Consider the following 12,004-nt stretch of genomic DNA (forward strand, 5'->3'; position numbering starts at 1 on the left):
AGGAATGGTGAAGCAAGGAGGTGGTCGTACTCTGATTGGAGTGTGTTGATCATGTTGACTGATTCTTCTTGTGTCTGTCTGGCCTTGTTCTATCTCCTTCTCCTATTCTTCTTCTTCTTGGTCACTGTTGTCTCTTCGGGCAGGTATGGCGTTTGTGGATGTCCGGGAGATTGCAAGATACAATTCTTGAAAGAAAACTTTTCCTTTCTATCCTTGATTGTGAAATAGATCTTGGCACTATTCACATAGATGATGACTTTTACAGTGCTTAGGAAAGGTCGTCCTAAAATAATAGGTGCCCTTACATCTCCACCTATTTCTAGAACCACAAAGTCTACAGGAACATATGATTGTCCCACTTGAATAATAGCGTCTTCAAGAACTCCCTTGGGGTAGCAGAGTGACTGATCTATAAGCTGTAAACGCATATTTGTGTACAATAAAGTATCTCCATTAATTTGATCATAAATTACCTTAGGCATGATGTTGACACTTGCTCCGAAGTCACAGACAGCTTCTTGAAAAATGTGAGGTCCAATGGCGATGGAGATGATAGGTCTCCCTAGATCACTCTTCTTTTCTGGCAAGGTATAGTCTATCCACCTTCCCATCGATGGTTGTATACAGTAATACTCCCTCCGTCCTAGGATATAAGGCGTAACTATTTTTTTAGTCCCATGATACTAGATGCCTGCACTTTAGCTCCCGCATGCAACAACTAATGCAGGACCAAATCTGACTCCTAGGTTCCCTCGGGAATGCATTTGTGCAGCATGCATGCATGAATGCTGGAAGCTAATTGGCTAGACCGTTTCTGCATGCGTGCATGCAGCATCATAGTAAATTGGATGGAGAACCAAAACGCCTTTAATGTGTAGGAGTTAATTTACTTATTGGTCTTAGTGCCAAAGGGAGTTGCGCCTTCTATCCTGAGATGGAGGGAATATGCTGCATTGTGAATATAGACAAGATTTGTAGTTTGTTGATCTTCTAGTTGCCCTGGAATCTTAGCTTTGTCGGACGGAGGAACATCAACAGTCAGCTGAGCTATTTGTGATTCTATTATCTTATTAAAGCTATGCTGTTTTTTAATGGTAGAAGCAAAGCTATCTGTCGATAGAATATCATCGGCAGTCCTCCGAGGGGTATCCCACGAAGGTAGATTGATCGGCAGGGGAGCATGAGATCAAGAACAAGAAGGCAACAGAGACACATGACTTAGACAGGTTCAGGCCATCAGTATGATGTAATACCCTACTCCTGTGGTCTATTGGTTTGTATTAGCTATCGTTTGATATTGTGTGTCTTTGGAGGGGGTCCCTGCCCGCTTTATATAGTTCGGGGAGCAGGGTTACATGTTGGTTAGATCTGAGAGATAACCAAAAAGTAATAACTGATTACTAGAATCTTGGGATCATACATATCCTAACAAATCTCGTAGTATCTTCAGGATATCTTCCAGATATCTTGCAGAAGGCACCGACCAGGATCGTGCTCCACAAGGCTTTGTCTTGTGGGCTAGGCCGCCCCTGAGGGCACAGCCCATGTGGTCTGCCGTGGATATCTGGAGTCATACCCCCCATAGCTAGTCCCCGATCGCCTTATACCCATTGAACAATGCCGTCTTGTGCTTGTCCGAGCAGGTGCGAACAAAGCCGAGCAGTCAAACTCATGGTCCGACCACCATGACGAGTTGCTGAGCAGTAGCGAGCAGTTCCGAGCAGCGAGAACCATAGCCGAGCAGTAAGATCCAAGCACGACTTGCCATAAGGGTGTAAGGAGCTCAAGTTCAGAATAGAAAATTTCCTCACAGTGGACCAAGTGTGCCCACTTAGAGTCCGACCATAGGAGGAGTCAATCTTATTCAAGAGGTGTGTAGTCTTCGAGAAAAAAATCCCGCACATTCATCATGAGGTGAAGTGTGCCCACTTAGTCCCCGAGCCTGACAGTAGATGACATAGTCATGTGGTGCTAGGGTCAAAAAGTAGAAGAACAGTAGAAAACCAACCGAGCAGGTAGCCAGTCCCCGAGCATGGCCCCTAAAAGAGACAAAGCACATTCATTGCAAGGTGAAGTGTGCCCACTTAGCCCCCGAGCCTAATAGTAGATGACATAGTCATATGGTGCCAGGGTCAGAAACAGAGAAACAGTTAAAGACCAGCCGAGCAGGCAGCTAGTCCTCGAGCTGCAAGTGGTGTTATCAGAGAAATCAAACCATGGAGAAAAAACTAGAGTAATGGTTGTACAGTGTCAGTTACTGAGCCTCAATAAACGGCGGAGAAGTCAGCGATTATTCGGCGAGTAGCTACTGACGTCGATGATAAATAAGCGACGTGGGCTACGGTTTCGTAAAAGCCCATGTTGTGACCCACCTTGCTGTTGTGGAGGATTCGAGAGAGGCGCAAATCGTGGGAATGGTTTCCCAAAAACCCTCGACTGCGAAGAGGTGGGGAAAGTGCTTTTTAACTGAGCCACCACATCCCAAGTTTCCACCTTCGCCACTTTGCCATTTCGTCTTACTCTGCAGTCCTCACACTTCCAGATTCACACCCGTGCACGCTGCCGACGCCAGCCCCCATCTAGATCTAAAAGATGGCGCCAAAGAGGAGAGCTGCAAACCTAAAGATAGCAAGCCCAAAGAAAGCAAGTGCCGGAGCCAAAACGTGATGAAGAGTGGGCGCTTGTCGCTTATGGGAGAAACGGAGGCTCAAGACATTGGTGGCGACGGGCGTGCTTCCTGACCATGTCACCGCCGGATGGCGACTAGCCAGTGGTGAGGCCCTTCCTAATGCCCAACACCGATGAAGTTGTAGTCTTTGAAGATTATTTTTGGCGTGGGTTGGGGTTCCCTGTTCATCCATTCCTGAGGGATCTATTGGAGCTCTGGGCGGTTAGTCTGTGCAACCTCCATCCCAACACCATTCTTCATATCTCAATCTTCATCCATTTCTGTGAGGTGTTTCTTGGGGTTCTGCCCACACTTCAACCTCTTTAGACATCTCTTCTGGTTGAAGAAGAAAGGCGATGGTGGCTCTAGGGTGGTCGGATGGCGTCTATTTGCAACTTCGGGATGGAATGGCTAGCAAGTATATTAACGTACCGCTGAACACTTCTCTGAAAGGGTGGAATTCCAAGTAGTTCTACATGAAACAGAGCCACCCTACAATCTGTTCAACGTCCACCATATCCCTGGAGAACCAGAGGAGCTAATCGGAGAAACCGAACAGTGCTGACATGGAACAAGTGATGGAGCTCTTCGACCTGATTAGAGGTGTGGAAATTAGAGGCGAACTGGTGACAGCAAGCTTCATAGTGCACCGCGTCCTGCCCTGCAAGGGGAGGGCCCACTCGGATTTTGACTAGAGAGGTGATGATGACAGGGACCCGAGAGAGAATGGAACGACTGATGAAAAAGAATGTCCTGGAGCGGGCCGTAGAGCTATTCGCTCCCAACATTTCGTTCGTCTAGGCCAAAGCAAACGAGGGCCTTCAATTGCACATATCCTGCCCCCGGAGGTAATCATCTCAATTTTTATTCCTGATACTTTTAAGCATGAAGCATTGACGAGCAGTGAACTGATTTGCTTATGCAAAGATCCATTCGTAGGAAAGAGTGGTGTATTTCTCCGATGTCCGGAGGGGTGATTGGCCGAGGGGATTAAATGCCCGGCCACTAGCTCGGTCTAGAAGAAGATGCGGTCAGTGCCCCATCAGAATCCAGAGGCACTGACACTGGTTGGACGGAGAGTTCGCCCCCGGTGATGGAGAAAGTCTAAGGAAAGAGGGCAGCGGCAGATGAGCCAGCCTAGAAGAAGAGAAAAACGGTGGCTGCCGCTCCTCTCAAATGAGGCGGCATCTCGCTTGGTGGTGACCAGACCACTCGACCACGAAGGACCACGGTGCTCGAGTAGGTCCTAATGACGATGAAGATCTAGTTGCTCCTCCTCCAAGCACCCAAGCACCTCCAAGCAGCACACGCATGGAGGAGCAGCCAAGGGGAAGCGAAGAAGTCCCCGAGCACTAGGCGACAGAGGTTCCCGCTGGGTAGGCGACGGGAGTCCCAAAGCAACAGGCGGAGGTAAATCCAGAGCGACAGGCGGTGAAAACCCCGGAGCAGCAGGCGGAGCAAGAGGCCGACTTTGAGGAGGCAAGACCTTCACCCAGAATAAGGGAGTCACCCAACAGCCGCGGCCTAGGGGCTTGGGCAGGCATCATCAATTCAAAAAATTGCATCGGCAAACCAAACAGTAATTACTCTCGTGTTGGAGTTACTTTGCTATCTTGTCTTAGCTTTTTTGCCGATTGACCAAATGATATGATGCAGTGCAAGTCATACGGAGGGTCCGGAACCCTTCTGCCCAGACTAACGAGTAGCCTCGGGCCGATCCTGGAGCGGAGGTAACGCCGTTAGCTCCCATGTTGGGGGTCCCCGGGTGCTCGGTAGCCAGCAGAAAAGTCAACAACCGCTGGCGGTGGACTTGGAGATGGCGAGAGGTCAGGCGTCGGTGGGGGACTGGGTCGGCGACAATACCTGAACTGGAGTTGTCAGCGAAGCACCTAGAGGTCTGAGTCGGTGATGAACCAATGGCGCCCGAGGAGCTAACGCGCCCCAAAGGCATCATAGGGCATGGTCGGACCCGCTGTCCGGCCATAGAGCCCCCCGACGGTTTCTCCCGCTACTAGCGGAAGAGGAGGATGAGGTGGAGGAGATCGTTCGTGCTGAACCTCAAACCCAATCTGTCCGAATCCTCCGCAGGCGCGGTGACGAGGTGGTAGTTGTCGAGGAAGAGGACACCCCCAAGGAGATAAGGAGGCCGAAATCTACCCTTACTGGAGTAATAAAACAAATCGAGGTTAGTATTCAATCCTAAGTATTCAGTTTTGACATGGGAGATCAAATACCATTATTGTCCTTGTGAATTTCAGGGAATAAATCGGACTGACCGAGCAGCGGCACCAGTTGATAAAGAGGATGGAACCCTTTGTCGAGGAGAACCAAAAACTCAAGGAGGTCGATGAACTTCCTAGAGAGACACCACCCAGAGGGCCCAACGCGAGCGAGACCTCGCTGAATCCAATGGCCGGGACCTGGAACACCAGAAGGGAGTCCTATCTGAACAGCTAGGCGACTGTGAAAGAATAGCTGCAGAGCAAGTCCGAGCAGCTGTCCACTACCTCCACACAACTGAAGGATGCTTCCGAGCATTTGGAACAGCTATAGAAAGTCTTTGAGCAGAAGAAAAGGTACGTGTGATCGATGAAAGTGCTTTGCATAGTTGGATATGCTTACTTTTGGTGCTGACTATTGTACTTGTAGAACAAGATGTAGAGCTCGGCCCAGCTGTGCTAGGCCCTCAAGCAACTCCGAGAGAAAGAGGCGAAGGAGACAAAGCGAGCAAGCAAGCTAGCCGAGGAGCTGAACGGTGAGTATTCCCTAGTCGGGGTTACCATTGAAGTAACTTTCTCGCTTGATGGAACTTTTGTAATGCTTGCAAGACTACCGTCGGAGGGTCAAGGCACAATTCGATGTGCTGGAGCAGGACGCTTGGACCCAAAGGGACAAATTTGACGCCATAGTTACGGAATCAAACCAGTGCTCGACTACAATCAAACCAGAAGTGGCTCCTCAGCTTGACGGCAGGCCACCGCACCCGAACATCGTCATCGAAAGATGCAAGATGGCATGAGAGAGCTTCAAGGGCTCTCAACCGCCGATGCCATTGTTACCGCCCGGTACCCACGCCCTTGTGTGGTTTGGTCCCACTATCCAGCCACTAACCTTCAGGCGATAGGGGGCGGGTTTGCTGAAGGACTGAGCAAGGCAGAGACCCAGCAGCTAGAGGATGAGGTGGAGGACGCATCGAAGAAGTTGGCAAGCGATATAGACCTATTCGGCGAAATGGACGGCAATGGCGGAGCACAATGATCTGCCTAGCGGATATCATCTGTAATTTTGGATAGTGTAGCTAGAATGCGCGAAGGCATAAAAAACACTTACGTATACGATAAATATTATAAGGTGCATGTGGATGTGGTTAGATTGTATTTTAGCGAAAAAAATCTTCAAAGTTTTAACCACATAGTGTAAGTAGAGTCCGAGCAGTTGGTTCGCTACTGACCCATATGGCCTCGGCTAGCCCATAGTCCATAGCGTCGAGCACGGAGCCCGTGCACATGTAGGAGGAACAGGCATGACCAAGGAACCAGCCAACCACCCATAACGCAGAGCATGAAGCCCGTAGCACATGTAGGGAGAGATCAGAGACTGGGTCTTCTCCATAGAGAAAAGAAGGGAACGTGGGCTGCACAGCGGTTATCAAAATAACTTGGAGATATAGGTAATATAACCGGTGTCCGAGCAATTAATTCTATGCTAAGCCCTCGGCCTTGGCTAGCCCATAGTCCATAACGTCGAGCGCAGAGCCTGTAGACGTCTAGGATGAACAAGCATAACCAAGGAACCACAGCCGACCACCCATAATGCAGAGCGCAGAGCCCGTAGCACGTGTAGGGAGAGATCAGAGACTGGGTTTTCTCCAAAGAGAACAGAAAAGAAAGTATGTTGCTCGTTGATCGGTGAAATATCTTGGAGATTTGGAGAAAAGTGTTCGGTGATTTGGAGAAAAAGCGTGGCGAAATACATTGGCGATTTAGAGGAGACATGTTCGGCGATTTGGAGAAAACTTATTTGGTGATTTTTGGCGAAAAATGTGTCGGCGATTTGGAGAAGTCGTTCGGCGATATTGGAGAAAACGGTTCGGTGATAACGTTGGAGATTTGGAGGAACATGGTCAGCGTAGTTATGACGATTTTGTATTGGAGTTCGTTATGAAGTAGCATAGTGCTCGGCGATCGCGAGTGGATGTTAAACCACAATAGAGACAAAATAGGACAAGTTATGGAGACCAAAACTTTATTCAACGTAAAAGTGGAGAGTACATATCTAGAGCGTTTCAAGGATAAAAATATAAGGTGTTTGATGTGCCATGAGTTGGGAACATCGATCCTTACCACCGCAACAATCAAATCAAAAAACAAAACATGAAACTATCAGAGCCAAAAAAGGGTGGTGGACACTGGAGCGAACGGGTACCAGAGCCGTTGGGAGAGGGAGCAGGGACACCAGGGCGCACTAGCACCGAGGCCACCGATGGAGGGAGCGCGGACACCGGAGCGCATGGTGGGTACCAGAGCCACCGGGGAGGGAGTAGGGACGTCGAGGCACACCGGCACCGGGGCCAGCGGTGGAGGGAGAGCGCACGGGCACCAGGGCACCAGGGCCGCTGGGGGTGGGAGCACGGGCATCGGTAGCGGAAACCCTAGCCGCCGTGGGGGGGGAACGGCGGTGGAAACCCTAGCTACCGAGGGGAACGGTGGCGCGTAGGGCAGGAGATGGACTGGGGGTTGGAGGCGGATCGGGAGAGGTAGGGCGTGACGGAGGTAGGGCACAGAGGCAGCAGCCTGCTGTCGTCGTGGAGGAGAATAGTGCCCAGACTTAGAAAAATTTCTACCTGTCCGCGGGCTCGGTTATATACCGGAGTTCATTTGTAGGGGTGGCTCCTGAGTTAGCCGCCCCCTACAAATATTTTTCAATTTATTTTAATTACTAATTCTGTAATTCATTCATATATAAAGAACACAATGTAAATTTATATATTAGTTTGTTGATTATTCTATATATATAAATATATGTATATATAAACAATTTTATTATATATATAGATATAATTCTATATTTTCTTCTTTACAAAAATAATATTTTAAAATTGAAAATTTGAATTTCAAAATAAACTAATAGAATTTTATAGGACACTAAATGACCTCAATGAAAATTTTGTAAACATCAAAGTTGTAGAACTCATCAATATGTACAACTTATATTTTGGTCATCTTTTCATTTGAGAAAATTTGAAAAGTTCAAATTTGAATTTCAATACATGACAACTTCAAATAAGATTTTGAAACCTTAAATGCATTTCCAAATAAGAAAGTCATGAACATAAAAGTTTATTGAACACATCACTATATACAACTTTTATTTTGGTCATCTTTTTATTTGACTAAATTTTAAATAATTCAAAATTTGAATTTTAATAAATGACAACTTCAAACAAGATTTTTGAAACCCTAAATGATTTAACTAAAAAGTCATGAACATAAAGTTGTCGAACTCATCACTATCTACAACTTTTATTTTGATCATCCTTCATTTAACAAAGTGTTAGTAAACATTGTTCATAAATCCACGTATCACTCATAGTTCATAAATTATACGAGAGACTGTTGATTTGTGAACAATGCTTACTATTCACTTTGTCAGATGAAGAAATGACCAAAATAAAGTTGTAGATCTTGATGGAGTATATAACTTTGGTATTCATCACTTTTTCAGCTAAAATCATTTGGTGTTTTAAATCTTGTTAGAACTTGTCATTTTTTTAAATTTGAAATTTGAATTGCTCAAACTTTGTCAAATGAAAAGAATGACAAATCAACACAGTAACTTGATAGGGCAGGATTTTAGAAAATTTTAGGAAAAAATCATCACATTTGGAGTTAGTATGAGGAGAAAGACTAGTTACAAATTTTACCCAGAGATTAAAAAAAATCACAACTGTTCATAATGATCAATGATGAACAAGTATGATTTTCTCTTTTTAATTGTGGCTAAAACTTGTAACTAGTTTTTTCTTCCTCATACTAACTCCAAATGTGATGTTTTTTTTCCTAAAATTTATAAAATCATGCTTTATCATTTTAGTCTGGTCATCTATCTTTGTCACTAATTTTAGACAATTTAAATTTTAAATTTCAGAAAATGACAACTTCAAACCTGATTTTTCAACCACTAAATGATTTCAGCTGTAAAGGTGATGATTATAAAGTTGTATAACTCGTCAAGATATCCAACTTTTATTTTGGACATTTCTTCATTTCATAAAGTGTTTATGTGCTGTTTTAAGTGTTTCAATAGTAGTCCGAACATGTTGCAGTAGTAATAAGTGCCTGTTTTCTAGTATCTACGTGTTACAACTGTTTTAGTAGTAATAGAGGGGATGTTGCAATAGGTTCATCTAATGTTGCAAAGGGTAGTCTCACACATATACATAAATATATAGTCTCACACACATATGAAGTCTTACAAACACACACTTACACAAACACTCCACGTTCAATAAATAGCTAGCCCCGCTGTAATGACTTTCCCCTTGACACCTTTTCGTTCCCATGATAATATGTCTTTGGGTAGGTTTTTTTTCACAACACTGATCTTCTTAGGAAAGTCTGTGAATAGCGGCATCTCATCGTTGTTATTGTAAGCTTTAACATCGTCCACACCATCAACTCCGATAATGTGCTGTTTCCCGGAGACACCCACGTGCTTTGTCTTCTTCTTCAGGGGGAGGTTACTTTGTGGGTCAGACATAGAAAACTTGTGCGACATGTGAAGCCTAGATTCTTGAGGTCTAGGACTCTCAATCCAATCTCGTTCAGTTGGTATTGTTTGATCCATCGGCATCGAAACAGGGCCACTGTTATATCCCTTCCATGGTCAAGTTCTCATATCTCTTCAATTATGCCAAAGTATTGGATCTTTCGCCCCACTCCATCGAGAGCTTCTATTCAAACGTCGCTGTTTTGGTTTCATATTTACTATCCTTTGTGTGGGTATAGTACATGTACCCATTGATGTCATAAGCTTTCCAAGATGTCACTTGTCTCGATGCCCCCTCCGCCAATCTACTGATGGTAATAGAGTCTATGGTTTCTCCAAATGGTATGTTTTGATCCTTCAACCATGTAGTTAGTCGTTGCTTGTGCTGTTTCATGACCCAATCATCTGAACGACCATTTCTCTCTACCATAATGATAGCCAAGTGTTCATCAATATATAGTTGCATCAGTTGTGTACTCTGCAAGACACTGTAATGCGCCTGACCCACTTCTTTGTAATCATGGTAGATGGACACTTTTCTATCACTGGTGCCCTTCCCAGTCAGCCTACCCTTGTGACGAGAATCGGGTTTACCAATCCCTTTCTGTACTTTTAGGTACTCTTGACAGCACTCAATGACTTCTTCAGTACTATAACCCTCTATCATAGAGCTCTCTGGGTATGCTTGATTATGCAAGTATCGGCTTAGAACCGACATGAACCGCTCGTAGGACCACCATATTTCATGCAAGTAGCAAGGGCCTAGCGCCTATATCTGATGAACCATGTTAATCATGAGATGTGGCATTATATCAAAAAAGCAGGAGGTAAATACATCTCTAGTTGGTTTTGTGTCTCCACCACAAATATTGTTGTTCTACATATGAAGTCCTTCTTTTAGAATGCATCATATATCGGCTCCCTATGCCTCCATAGCCTCTTGATTTCTTACATCAAAGGCTCGAGGAACACGTCTATATCAATGCCTAATTGTTTAGGGCCAGAAATAAGAATAGTGAGGAGAAGGTACTTTCTCTTCTAACACAACCACATTGGGATGTTGTATATGGTCAAGATCACTGGCCAAGTGCTGTGGTCGCTTATCCTCTCATTGAAGGGATTCATTCCATCGATGCTCAAGCCAAACCGTACATTCCTTAGGTCATCACTGAATTTTTTGTGCTTCTCATCGATCCTTTGCCACTAACTATAATCAGTCTGATGTGCAATCTTATCATCATCCTCCTTGAGCTCATCATCCCACCATGTCATAAGTGCGGCTTCTTTAGGGTTTAGGAAGATACGTCTCAAGCGGTCAGTCACTGGTAGGTACCACATTATCAAGGTAGGAATTCTTCTCTGCTTTGCATCGTTGCCTAATGGAGTGTTCTCTGGGGGCTGAGATTCTTATACCACCTTTTTTGTACCCTTCTTATTCCTCTTTTTCTCCATGGAGGCTTCATCCCTACCGTAAAGGTCATTGTTCTTGTACCGGCTGGCCCCACACTGGGGACATTTATCCAATGACTTGAACATTTCACCAAGAAAAAGGATACAATGGTTGGGGCATATATGGATTTTTTTCAACCCCCATTGTCAATGGACTTATGACCTTCTTCGCTTGGTATGTGTTGGTGGAAACTAAGTTTGGTTGTGGCAGCACCCATGACAGGAGACGTAATAGATCATTGAAACTATAGTCTGACCAGCCGTACTTAGCCTTCAGGATGAGTAGCTCAAGCACAAAATGTAGCAATGTCCAGTGTGTCGGACATCCCTTTTCAACACCATACACAACCTCCTTCGATGCTTTTTTTATCCTTTCAAAATTTTCTAGACTTTTTAGGCTCTTTAGTAAAATCTCTGGTCCAAGGGCTCGAATCATGTCCTCCAAATCATCTTTATCCCCAATATGTGCTTTGCCATCATTATTAGCACCACCTTTGTCGTTACCATCCCAACCACCAACATCACCATCTTGTTCGTTGCCAAACTCGGGATCCATTCGTGCATCAAGCTCTGCTGAATATTGGGACATGGACTCTAGGGTTTCGTCGTCATATTCCTCCTCATCCTCGCCGTTAACAATAACTATTTCACCATGATAAATCCACACTGTGTAGTTCTCAATAAATCCTTACATAATTAAATGTGATCTAATGATAGTCACATCTATACATGCTATATGGTTCTTGTAATCTTTACAGGGACAAATAATTGTATCCTTATTCTCTATCAATGTCGTTGCATGCTTCTCTGCGGCTTCAATAAATTTATCCACATCTTCACGGAAACCTGTCTTGAACCTTAACGAATCATACATCCAAGAGTTCTTGTACTCTATCTTTTACAATAACAAAACAAACATTAAAGGACTACTTATTCAGATATATGTAAAAATAAATCAAATTAATAATTACTTGAGAATAATTGTATATACTTCAGATATATATGAATATAAATCAAATATAATTACATGAAGCATACAAACATACCATGGTAGAGGAAAATTAATTAATTGCCTATTTATCCATAAATAATTAAAATTCATATTTGTTGATTACAATA

The sequence above is a fragment of the Miscanthus floridulus genome, chromosome 4 (assembly GCF_019320115.1).
Source record: "Miscanthus floridulus cultivar M001 chromosome 4, ASM1932011v1, whole genome shotgun sequence".
Classification (NCBI taxonomy): Eukaryota; Viridiplantae; Streptophyta; class Magnoliopsida; order Poales; family Poaceae; genus Miscanthus; species Miscanthus floridulus.